This window comes from Armigeres subalbatus, chromosome 3 (assembly GCF_024139115.2).
Source record: "Armigeres subalbatus isolate Guangzhou_Male chromosome 3, GZ_Asu_2, whole genome shotgun sequence".
Classification (NCBI taxonomy): Eukaryota; Metazoa; Arthropoda; class Insecta; order Diptera; family Culicidae; genus Armigeres; species Armigeres subalbatus.
In genome coordinates, this window is record NC_085141.1 from 165,102,092 (window position 1) to 165,115,850 (window position 13,759).

General features: G+C 40.5%; 1 long non-coding RNA gene across 1 annotated transcript; it reads right to left on the reverse strand.

Moving 5' to 3' along the window:
* Nucleotides 1-2,508: 2,508 nt before the first annotated feature.
* LOC134220548 (uncharacterized) lies at nucleotides 2,509-4,991 on the reverse strand. The gene is made up of 5 exons (XR_009981945.1): nucleotides 4,878-4,991; nucleotides 4,603-4,814; nucleotides 3,973-4,541; nucleotides 3,691-3,908; nucleotides 2,509-3,486 (listed from the first exon to the last, which is right to left on the reverse strand). It is a non-coding gene; the product is annotated as an uncharacterized LOC134220548 (long non-coding RNA).
* Nucleotides 4,992-13,759: the final 8,768 nt, after the last annotated feature.

Genomic DNA, 13,759 nt, shown 5'->3' on the forward strand with positions numbered 1-13,759 from the left:
GATTTCTTGGAAAAGTATATGAATTAAAAGTTTTTTTAATTTTATTTTATTGATGTATAAGGGGGCCGGGGGCCAAGTCACCGATGTGAATTTGGAATTCACATCGTTCATGACACACCAGGGAATAAAGGATAAGGCTTCACAACAACTTAACCCATGGGGTATTCTCTATTCGTGCTCTTGAAAAATCAATAGAAAAAGCACGTGGTTTTCAAGATGGCCGATTTGTGGCTTTGTTGTATAACCACCTTAAACGGTTGCGAAGCATATACGATTGTCTAAACAGACGATCTGAGAGACGAAGGTCACGTCGATAATGAAATAAATGATTATGGTCATTCGTATCTGACATCTTAAAGAAGACAGAAGTCTATTTCATTCTCGCTCAACAGATCACGGTTTATCCCTCTAGTTCTCTGCCGGTAATCTTCATACCTACATTTCGGGTCGATAAGTTGGACATTTTAGATAAAAGAATTAAAAAGGAAGCAAGAAGGAGGAACAAGAATGAAGAAAACAGAAAAATAACGATAAAAGAAAGACGAAGGCAAAAGGGAAAAAGGAAGGAAAATGAAGGAAGAAGAAAACAGGACAAAAGAAGAAAGATAAAGAAACAAGGTACAAGAAAGAAGGAAGAAAAAAAAGGAGATGAAAGGATTGAAAAAAGGTAAAAAGGTCGAAAGAAGGAAGAAAGAAGAAGGAAGGAAGTAGAATAAAGAAAGAATAGAGAAAAGGAAAAAGGAAGAAGGTAGAGGAAAGAAGACAGAAAGAAAGAAAAATCAAAAATGAAAGAAGGAAGAAAGAAGAAGAAAAAAACAAGGAAAAGGAAGAAGGAAGGAATAAGAAGAAAAAAAGAAAAAAATAAGAAAGGAGAAGAAGAGCAAAGAAAAATGAAGGATGAATAAACCAGAATAAAGAAGTAGGAAGAAAAAAGAAGGAACAAGGAAAGCAGAAGAAGGAAGAAGGGAATAGGAATAAGGAAGGAGACATTAAGAAGGAAGAACAATGGGGGAAGAACTAAGAAGAAAGAAGAAAGAACGAGGAAGGAAGAAAAAACAGGAAGAAGGAACTAGGAAAGATTGAAGAAGAAAGAAGGAAAAAGGAAGAAAAAAATTGAATAAAAAAGAAGAAAAAAAGAGAGAAGGAAGTAGGAAGAAAGAATAAAAAAGGAAAAAGAAGAAGGAAGAAGGGAGAAGAAAAAAGAATAAAAAAATAGAAAGCAATCTAGCAAGAATCAAAAATCAAAAAAAAATCAAGTATGATTAAGTCTTGTTACCTTCTATGTTACCTCAAAATTTTATGAGCTCTGTATAGACAAAAAATTAAGAATTAATTTTAATAAAATATAATAAAAATTGAAAGACAATAAAAAGTCACAAGAAGATTGCGGATCATTTTAGTTTGTGCCCCTTTTAACGTCAAATGTGAATTCTTCCACTAATATTGGTTTCTCACGATTTTTCAGCCTTTTGTTATTTCAGCCTTATGTGAGATTTTTACTTTTCAGCCTTTCGTGTTCAGCCTTATGTGATTCAGCCTTTCGTGGAAGACCCGTGTGAGTGGTATTGTTTCGAAGTAATTTTGTCATCAGTAGCGTTTAAGTAATGTCCCCATCAAACAAAAGAAGCTCTAAAAGTTTGTTCAAAATCTTAATTTTGTTAATACAATTATGTTGATGTGTATATGGTATAGGAATTGCGATACATCTCGTTTAATTTGAATTGCTGACTATATTTTAAGTAAACACCTTTAATGAAAACGTATTTTGAAACTAAAATGTCTTATTACCATTTGATGAATATAATAATCGTCCAAAGTTTTGAAAATTATCTAGTGAAAGCAGTCGAAACTGAATCGAAAAGCCAAAATGGGCCACAGTCCTGGTCAGCCGTTCACCAAACAATCTTAGAAATTTGAACCTGCAATTTTAACAACTACATATTTTGAACCTTGTTCCAAGAAAACGCCTAATACTATCTTGGTGGACTTATGACGACCTTGCATAGCATTATCATCGTCTCGGAACTAGATTCAGTAGGTAATGTTTTCAAATCATTTCGTGACCTTCCATTTGATTATGGGCTTAAAAAGACATTGGTTGACCCTCCTCACGACCTTAGGTGGTCAAACTATTAGTCATGTAGAGAAAAGGATAGTGGATGAAAGCATCATATCAAGACAAAATTTTCAAAACGACTTATCTGCTTTTGTAAACAAAGATTCAAACGTCGATTTGACGAATCTGATAGCACTCCCACGCAAATCAGCACCATCAACACGTAGGTGAAGGTTTAGGCTACCTGTTGATTTGCAAGGGAGTGCTATCAGATTCGTCAAATCGACGTTTGAATCTTTGTTTACAAAAGCAGATAAGTCGTTTTGAAAATTTGGTACTGATATGGTCTATTCTCTTGTACTAATGTCTCAGCTAATGTCTCAGTTAAACGTGACTCCACCTCTTGTTTTACCGTCTAGCGCTGATCATGTATTCATTTCCTATCGGTCATTTTCTGTGTTATAAGGTAGTCAACTAATTTTATTTGTCTTTCAGAATACACTTAGTCACGTCTCCTATGTCCTTCAATCTTTCTCTGCATTAGAGTATGTCTTATTTTTTTCTAACCCGAAAAAAAAATTAAGAGAGAAACAGGTTTGTTTAAACGTTGATCCATGTAGTAAAAGTAAGAGTAAAATAACAAATATTACTGAGAAGAAATAACAGATACATTCACCATATATAATGCAAAATTAGTAAATCTGCAGTATCTACTTTTACTACTTACTGTATACAAAACTATAAACTACAATTGGTGCAATGGATGATCGTTTGCTTCCCAGTCTTTTGTGTTAGTATTATGTTAGTTAAGACTGGTACTAGACCCTGCCGGAACCTCCGCAGCATATACTCAAGCAGATGTTGTTAGATCATGCGACACCTTCTCTATAGAGAAATACTTATAAGTATTTGCATGAAGGTATGATATAATAAGTGTTTAATTATTTTCTATATATTGACAAAAAATACTCGACGCGTTTCTATTAAATTGAAATGTTAACGGGTTTAAAGTACTTCAGTACTGCTTAATAGTGTAACCATACTAGGATGCAATTAAATTCATTTCGTTCTAACGGTAATGTGTTGGGTACTAATAATACTACAATACTAGCAATGTGTACTACAAAATAACAAATTATTTCACAAATTACAATATGCAGACACTTGACTTATCAACGTTGACCCCATCATCCGTGGACAGGGAATTTATTCAAACATATAAGTTGAAATTATAATTAATTTCTTTGACTGGCTTACACCAAAATTGAATGTATAGGACATAAGACGGTACTGCCTCGAGTGCTGCACCAGCAGTTTAAAAAGTGGTTGACGGGACCATCTGCCATTTGCTGAACTCTCAAATCAGGAATATGCTTGTAGGTGCAGGCACTTTATGGTACTGGCGAACATGGATCACGGTGTTGATAGTGCTGTAAAGCGAATATGTTCTTAGTAGAGAAGAGGTTCATGTAGTTCATTTATGGAATTGTCGACAAGAGAACTTTTTGTCACACATTAAAAATTAAACCCTACTTGTGTAATGGGTCAAATCGTTATGTCCAATGAAAAAAACTTAGCACTTTCGTGGAACTTATGAGGAAAATTTCTCTAGACGACCAATGATTAAAACTTACCTCAAATGCATCTAGCGAGTACGGCGTCTACTACTAATTCAGTGAGTATCAGTAGGTGGATTCCGCATTATAAGATCCGTGTCGGGAGCTCTTGATGGACTGTCAGGGCTAAAGATAGGCGACTTGTGTGTGAAGTCTCAGTTGACACTGTATGCCTATGCTGCTGTCTAGCCCCGGAACAAGTTCGGTGGTTTGCTGTTTCCGCTGTTAATCGGTGCCTGGGGGTCATACCAAGGATATGCATGAATGGATAAAAATAGACGTAATATTATAAAAACTTACCATTGGTTCAAGAACCGTTTCGGCAGTTCTGGTGAAAATCCGCTAAATCCTGTTACGGCTTGGATTACCACGACAGGAAGAGATGGCGTGCCAATATCAACTCAGAAATAGCTTGCAAAGTCCGTTATGTCGTGATGGGCATTTTTTTTTATGAATGATCATTACGAAAGCCCAATTTGCGACTAGAGGGTGAGGGTAATTTTCAATATCAGCTGATGACCTTGTGAACATCTTCAAAGCCGGGAGGAAATAACGCCAGCCGAAACCTCGTCTGAAACACCGCTAATACTATCGTTCCGATAGTAGTCTTGTCTCTCCTGTTTCGACACTGGCCGGGAGGAACGGTATTTGTTGCTTCGGTTTTTCACTGGCACCAGTTATAGGTTGACAACTATCTAAACAAATACAGCTAAAGAGCTGTATTTGTTTAGATGCCGGCGATTGGTGAGAAGCACCACCATTTCCACGAACTGCACAGACGATAATGAAACAAGTTTCCACCGGGTTGCGAAGGTAGCAGCGCCAAACCCTTTAATGAGCGGCCTGTTGTTCCACGGCTGTTGGAGTTTCTGTAATGACAATGGAAATAATTTCATAGTGAATTGGAATCGTGCATCATCATAAGCTTACCTGATCCGGATGACGGGACTCGGGCACGTGTAATGGCTGTTGCGACATCCAAGAAAAGCGGATCGCAATTTAATTTAACACACCACACTCGCGGTTCGCTTCTGCCATATAATCGTTGCTCCGAGGTTCAACATTGAGTTGTTGTTCTGAGGTTCCGGGAACAGCGGAAGAGCATCATGTAGAAAGTGTGCACTTAGCGTTTCTAGCGGTATCTATACATATAATTAAAATTAAGGACAAGAGGAACACTCATTAGTTTTTAATAAAATACTTACCATAGTTTTCCAAAATAGTGTGAAATAATTTTTTGCGAAACTTTCAAACCTTCGTTGAAATAAAAACAAAGAAGACAAACATCAATGCTGTCAGTAAATAATGCACGGTGAGAGAAACATATGAGGAAAACTGATAACTGACAGCGTCTTTAGTGTCTTTTCAGTTGTATACCTAGGACTCCTACACACCGATTTAGAATTAAGCGCAACACCGAAAAATTCCGAGTGTCGGGTCCCGGTTATTAGTTCCTGGCAGTGTTGCACTGCAAAAATAGGAATGAAATTAGATTTTGTGGCCGAAAAACAAGTTTTTCGTTTTTGTTTATATTTGCATGAGAGTAAATCTGTCATTTGCTTAAAGTAAAAAACTGCTACGTGTGACTGCAATTGCGAGTGCTCTCAGAAATCATTCGCTCGCACGAGTGATTTGCTTGCAACGTCTGACGGAGCCTTTAGGGTCTGTCTCATTTGGAGAATTAAACCAGGCTATTGACATCCTATTGTTTAGCCCATCGCCAGATCGTAGCCAGGATGTCCCGGGCTATAATTTTTTTTCATACTGCGTTTCAATGATGACAGCGGTCTATGTCTATTGATGATGATGACACCGCGCTTGTCACCGGGTCGCTTTAGACGATCCCCACCAGTGCGTAAATGAAGCCCAACCCGAATAAAAAAGTCCAATAGAATTACAATAGAAATTATTGTAACAATACGATAAATTTAATTGTAATTACAATAAATTCTATTGTTGATCACAATAAAATAACAATTAAGAATATTGTTTTCCACCATAAATTCTATTGTAAATGGCAGTTTTACAATAGAAAATAGGGGTTGTTAGTTACCGTAACAATAAAAAAATCGTTTTTTTCTCGAATAAATTTTTGCCATTACAATAGAATTTATTGTAATTCATTTTTTATTTATCATCAGACTAAGGCCGGAGTGGCCTGTGCTGCACATAAAAGACTTCTCCATTCAGCTCGGTTCATGGCTGCACTTCGCCAACCACGCAGTCTGCGGAGGGTCCGCAAGTCGTCCTCCACCTGATCGATCCACCTTGCCCGCTGTGCACCTCGCCTTCTTGTTCCCGTCGGATCGTTGTCGAGAACCTTTTTAACCGGATTACTGTCCGACATTCTGGCTACGTGCCCGGCCCACCGCAGTCTTCCGATTTTCGCGGTGTGAACGATGGATGGTTCTCCCAACAGCTGATGCAACTCGTGGTTCATTCGCCTCCTCCACGTACCGTCCGCCATCTGCACCCCACCATAGATGGTACGCAACACTTTCCTTTCGAAAACTCCCAGTGCGCGTTGGTCCTCCACGAGCATCGTCCAGGTCTCGTGTCCGTAAAGAACTACCGGTCTTATAAGCGTTTTGTAGATAGTCAGTTTGGTACGGCGGCGAACTCTATTCGATCGGAGCGTCTTGCGGAGTCCAAAGTACGTACGATTTCCAGCCACTATGCGTCTCCGAATTTCTCTGCTGGTATCGTTATCGGCGGTCACCAGTGAGCCCAAGTACACGAATTCTTCAACCACCTCGATTTCATCACCACCGATAGAAACTCGTGGTGGGTGGCTCACATTGACCTCTCTTGAGCCTCTTCCTATCATGTACTTTGTCTTCGACGTGTTGATGACTAGTCCAATCCGTTTAGCTTCGCTTTTCAGTCTGATGTAGGCTTCCTCCATCCTCTCAAAGTTACGTGCCATGATATCAATGTCGTCGGCGAAACCAAATAACTGGACGGACTTCGTGAAAATCGTACCACTCGTGTCAATCCCTGCCCTTCGTATTACTCCCTCCAAAGCGATGTTGAATAGCAGACACGAAAGACCATCACCTTGCCGTAACCCTCTACGGGTTTCGAAGGGACTCGAGAATGCCCCTGAAACTCGAACTACGCACATCACCCGATCCATCGTCGCCTTGATCAACCGTATCAGTTTATCCGGAAATCCGTTTTCGTGCATTAGCTGCCATAGCTGGTCCCGATCGATTGTATCATATGCGGCTTTGAAGTCGATAAACAGATGATGTGTGGGCACGTTGTATTCGCGGCATTTCTGCAATACCTGACGTATGGCGAACACCTGGTCTGTGGTAGAGCGTTCACCCATAAATCCCGCCTGGTACTGCCCCACGAACTCTCTCGCAATTGGTGATAGTCGACGGCATAAAATTTGGGAGAGTACCTTGTAGGCGGCGTTCAGCAATGTGATTGCGCGGTAGTTGCTACAATCCAGCTTATCGCCCTTTTTGTAGATGGGACACACGACACCTTCCATCCACTCCTGCGGCAGAACCTCATCCTCCCAAACCTTGGTAATCACCCAGTGCAGCGCTCTAGCCAGTGCTTCACCACCGTGTTTAAACAGCTCTCCTGGTAGTTGGTCAACTCCAGGGGCTTTGTTGTTTTTCAGCCGGCCGATCTCCTCCTGGATTTCCTGGAGATTCGGGGCCGGAAGTCGCATGTCCTGCGCGCGTGCTCCTAGGTTCATTACCATACCGCCACCGTTGTCTGCCATATCGCCATTCAGGTGCTCTTCGTAGTGCTGCCGCCACCTTTGGATCACCTCACGCTCGTTCGTAAGAAGGTTCCCGTTTATGTCCTTACACATATCGGGCTGTGGCACGTGGCCCTTACGTGAACGGTTTAACTTCTCATAGAACTTTCGTGCGTTATTAGCGCGGTACAGTTCCTCCGTCTCTTCACGGTCTCGATCTTCCTGCTGACGCTTTTTCCTCCGGAAAATCGAGTTTTGTCTGTTCCGCGCCCGTTTGTATCGTGCCTCGTTCGCCCTCGTGCGGTGTTGCAGCAATCTCGCCCATGCTGCATTCTTCTCCTCAACTAACTGCTCACATTCGCCGTCATACCAGTCGTTTCTCTGATCCGGAGCCACCGTGCCTAGTGCAGCGGTTGCGGTGCTTCCAATGGCGGATCGAATATCTCTCCAGCCATCTTCAAGAGATGCTGCGCCTAGCTGCTCTTCCGTTGGGAGTGCCACTTCCAGCTGCTGCGCGTAGTCTTGGGCTAGTCTACCGTCTTGTAGCCGCCCAATGTTAAGCCGCGGCGGACGACTCCGACGCGTGTTGATCACCGTTGAGAGTTTTGAGCGCAGACATACTGCGACGAGGTAGTGGTCGGATTCAATATTTGCACTGCGGTAAGTGCGTACGTTCGTGATGTCGGAGAAGAATTTACCGTCGATTAGAACGTGGTCGATTTGGTTTTCCGTTACTTGATTAGGTGATTTCCATGTGGCCTTGTGGATATTCTTGCGGGGGAAGAAAGTGCTTCGGACTACCATTCCGCGGGAGGCTGCAAAGTTTATGCATCGTTGGCCGTTGTCGTTCGATACGGTATGCAGACTATCCGGTCCGATGACCGGTCTATACATTTCCTCCCTTCCTACCTGAGCGTTCATGTCACCGATGACGATTTTGACGTCCCGCAGTGGGCATCCATCGTATGTCTGCTCCAGCTGCGCATAGAACGCTTCTTTCTCGTCGTCGGATCTCCCTTCGTGTGGGCAGTGCACGTTGATGATGCTATAGTTGAAGAAACGGCCTTTTATCCTCAGCTTGCACATCCTTGCGTTGATTGGCTGCCACCCAATCACTCGTTGGCGCATCTTTCCCAGCACTATGAAGCCGGTTCCCAGCTCGTTGGTGGTGCCACAGCTTTGGTAGAAGGTAGCCGCTCGATGCCCGCTTTTCCACACTTTCTGTCCTGTCCAGCAGATTTCCTGCAGCGCTACGACATCGAAGTTGCGGGATGTAATTCATCGTAAATTATCCTGTCGCAACCTGCGAAGCCCTAGCGACTTGCAGTTCCATGTTCCAAGCTTCCAATCGTGATCCTTTATTCGTCGCCCTAGGTCGTTGCCGATTGTATCGAGTCGTATTATCTTCTATGTCGTTCGTAATAGTTGTTTTTAAAGGCGGCTTATTGGGCCTGCGCAAACCTCCTGTCTCGTCGGAGGGCCGTCGTGTCAGGGCTGTTTAGCGTCCCACCTAACACCAGGACTTGGGCTTGTGCGCTTTGAGCGGCACACGGTCGCTTTGGCGGAGCCTACTTGCGGATACATGCAGCTTTTTATAGAGGTTTAACAGGGCCCACTGTCAAACCCCACCACATCCTAGGCAGGCGCCACAACTCGCAGATGGCCTGGGAGGGATCGTCAAGCCCTTGGACATAGTCCCTGCTGCCCTGAAACAACAACAACAACAATAAGGCAACTTAATTGGTACAAAAGAAGAACAATAAAATTGAATGTTCATCAATAAAATGTATTGTTATTTTATAATATTTTATTGTAATTCTATTGTATTTTCTATTCGGGAAATAGCAACCTCTATCATGACGCGAACTCGCACCGGTCGTTCGTAAACGGGTTTGGGAAATGTAAACGCAACCTTCGGTGAATAGCGAGTTGGCAAATTTGGCGACCCGGTCCAACCGTTGCCAAACCATCACACGGAAATAAAGAGTAACGCATAAATAAAAAATGTGCCGCCTTCTGAAAAATTGTTCGGTTATTCATCATCAAAACTATAGATAGTGGAATATATAGATGAGCGAAGATAAATCCTCTGTCTCCAAACGAACTGTCAAACGTGTCTCCAAACGAGCATGACGTCATGATTTCAATGGAAACGTTAAGGGCTGTGACGTCATATGCGCGTGTGCACGGGCAAAAAAATCGACTCAGCCATGCTTTCGCTCATCTATAGATTCTACTATCTATAATCAAAACCATTGTGATGGAGGTCAGTTTAGTTTGGATTTCAACTGATTGGCGGCGCTAGTGCATATGAAATAACCCGATAGGTTAGATATCTCGAAGTCTGGATTTTTTAGAATATTGGCGTCTTCTACAAAGTTGTTCGGGAGGTCAAAACCATCATGACGAAAACAAGTTTAATTTGAAATACAACCGCTTGCCGGCGCTAGTGAATTGGAAATAACCTAAAAGGTTAGATATTTCGATAGTTGAAATCTTAAGAATATTGCCGTCTTCTACAAAGTTGTTCGGATGAATAAAACCATCATGACGAAAGCAAGGTATCTCAAAACATGTATTTTTTAGAATATTGCCGCCTTCTACAAAGTTGTTCGGGTGGTCAAAACCATTATGACCAACGCAGGTTTAGATTAAGATATAACCGCTTGGTGGCGCTAGTGTATGAGAAATAACCTGCTAGGTTAGATATTTCGAAAACTGAAATTTTTAGGATATTGCCGTATTCCACAAAGTTGTTCGGGTGGTGAAAACCGTCATGATGCAAGCAAGTTTAGCTTTAAACACAATCGCTTAGCGGCGCTAGTGTATAAGAAATAAACTGATAGGTTAAATATCTCAAAATCTGGAATTTTCAGAATACTGCCGTTATAGTTACTTGCCATAAGACGAGTTCGTACAATTCTATTTAATTCCACCACTTGGTTGTACCTTTGACAGATACTTATTTCGACTTCTACAGTAAGGCCATCTTCAGTGTCTCGTACTTGACTCGATTCGACTCAACTCGAGCGCCAACGAGTATTGCGGTTTCAAACAAAACTTCTGGTTTGACTACCTTTTTAAATCTTACATAATAACCAACCTAACAGATAATTCGGATAACTTTGTAAAAGATGGCCACTTTCCAACTCTAACGGATTTAGAAATATTTAACCTAACAGGTTATTTCTCATACACTAGCGCCGCTATGCGTATGAATTCCAAACTAGACTAGTATCCATCATAAATGTTATGGCTACCCGAACAACTTTGTAGAATACAAAATCTTTCTACACACTTACCTCATTTCACCGTATTCGGTAAATTTTACCGAAATCTCAACAGCTGAACTGTTCGGTAATTTATTTTACAGATTTTTTGTAATTTTCTCCATTGCTCAACTGTCAAAATTACCGAAAATCAGTTAAATTATTTACCGAACAGTTCTGCTGTTGAGATTTCGGTAAAATTTTACCGAATTCGGCGATTTATTTTAAGTGTGTAAGTCTTATAGATCTCGAGATATCCACCTCACTAAATTATTGCATATAAGCTAGCGCCACCTAGCATATGTGTGTCTAGCTAATCTGATAATCAGAAAATGTTTTACGCATATATTTATATTACAAAAGTTGGAGCGCGTTCTGAAAGATTTGAAAATAAATAATAATTTTTTCCTGATTTTATTTATTTCCGTGTTTGCCTCAATAGCAACCGGATATTCACCACCGGTGCGAAGCATGATTGCACTTCAACAACCTTGATAGAAACAACCGGTGCGAGAACAAGTGCATAAATAAAATATGAACGCATTTCGTTCCTATACTAGACACTCATTTGGATACACATCGGTGGGGATCGTCTTAGGACACAATAAACCAAGGGTATTTCTCAAGAATTTTATTTAGTTCACTTTAACAAAAGTGAACTGAATAATATGAAAAGTTTGGAAAAGGCCTGTATTATGTCCCATGTCCGTGTTACATGAGAACATTTCCGCAGGCCTGGGGGAAATTTCCAAAACCCCACAGAGTGCCGTAAGTGCCAAAAGTGGGGTCACGGAACTAAACATTGACACATGGATGCTAAATGCATGATTTGTGGTGGAACCTCTAACGCCAAGGACGCCTGTCCTGTGAGAGAAGATTGCAATCAATTTAAATGTACCAATTGTGGGGGCAATCATAAATTCAACTTCTGGGAATGCGCTTCACACAAAAAAGTTTTGAATTCCCGTGCAAAATTGATGACGGGAAATTGCAATAGATTCGCCGGGTAAACAGATTTAAAACGCTCAAAGTCCGCAATCATTTGCCGGTCGAGCTCATACTCACCACAATCAACGAACAAATTTTGCTCCTACCTCTCACCGAGTAACGAACAGTTCGTCAAATTCTAATTTTTCAAACACGCCCTCCTATGCAAGCATCGCTCCAGGCAGGCAAAATTTCATTTCTGAAACCATTCTTCAACGGAAAATAACGTTCGTTCTGACGATTCAGGTAGCATGTCTTTGTAGCGACTTTGATTTTCTAAATGAACAATTGCATCACATGATTGATGCAATGTTCAAAGCAAATACCAAAACTGAAGCTGTTTGTCGTGACCGATTCAACCACCGCTCCTAATCGGAGCGATTGCCGCTACCTCCGAACGACAATCAAAGTAGAGAGCAGTTCTACCCGCTCTCTGACTCGATTGTCATCGGGAACTGCTTCCTCCGGCGGCATTTCGACCAGCAGGGGGCGGTGCCACCCGCTTACCCGCTGCCTACTACTGCCACCGGGAACACGGACCTATTCCTATAGGTCCACCGCTGCTAGGACCTACTCCTGTAGGTCCTGGTCCAGGAATGGGCACTACGCTACGGTAGTCTCCGCCCAGCTGCAGGTCTCACCGTTGATGCGCCTAAACACATCGACCAAAAATTCAAATTGTTTCTTCTTCTTCTTCATGTTTTTATAGAGGTATTAACTACTATGGTTGCAGTCATTCACCTCTGAGTAGGATTCAAATTGTTTCTACCATTTTACTCATATCTATAGACATATGAGACATAGTCCGGTAGTGATGGGTTAACACTCCATTCGTGCCATTCATACCTTGTTGCCATATTTTACCATGAATGCCTTCACGTTCATTAGGTGCAATATAATTGCCTACTTTTTGGCAAATTGCCAGCAATATGCACTGAGCTTTCAAAGCTTGCTTACATCACATGTTAAAGAATTTGTGATATGCAAAGATTTATAATAAGTGCCTTGTACTTCTTTTTAAGCTTTTTCAGTACATTTAAATACTTGTTCGACTTTAATTTATTTTATTTATTTTTAACTTAATCGCTATCACCACAATCCCGCTCACCTCTACTCTCCAAGATGTTGCATTGTTGTTTAATCCACATTCAATTATTATTATTGAATGTCTCATTTCGTTTTACATTTTCATATGCAAGATATTCACTAATCTAAGTCAAGTACTTAATATATGAAGTAAATACATATGCAATCAAAATCCATCACAATTCACAGGAATCAATATTTAATCAAAATTTTATCCATTGCAAATTACATCTAAACCAGATTCCAGTCCAAATACATTACAAACATTCTTTATCACATCCATTCACATTCACATTCACATCCATTGTTTATCGACATTCTAACCTTTAAATCAACTTATAATTCCAATTCGATCAACTTTATTTTTATTTAAATTTTCTACCCATCAATGTTTCTTTTTTTTAAATTTATTTATGACTCTTCAATATTTAATCGAGTCTGAATGATTTTTTTTTTTGCACGTACAGAGTTTGTAAATCATTGCATATTATAAAATCACTTTACTTAATTGCACCTGTGGTTCAAATCATGTTTTTTTTTTTGATCTCTAGGTTCTAACTCACCAGCAGTTCATTTCCAAATTGAACATCAAATATAATAAAGCACAAGATCCTAGCACTAGATTTTTCAATAATTTGTTAAAGTGAGTTTCTAATTATAGTTAAAGATCATTACTTATTCAAAGCCGAATCCATATCTAATGATAAAACAGTTCAATGCTAAATCCAATACAAATCTAGGCCCATTCATACCCAAATAAAAATCAATCCAAATCCAATACAAAAACAAAACCAATCCACATCTGATCCAAACCAATAACGACCCAAATCCAATCCAAATCTAGACCAACTCCAGTCTAAACATAATAAAAATCCAATCCAAATACAATCCAATACAAATCCAATCCAAATCTAGTTCAACTCCATTTCAAATCAAATCCAATTCAAGTCCTATACAAATATAACCTAAATTCAATCCAATCAAAATCCAATGCAAATACAATACAAATCCAACTCAAAACCAA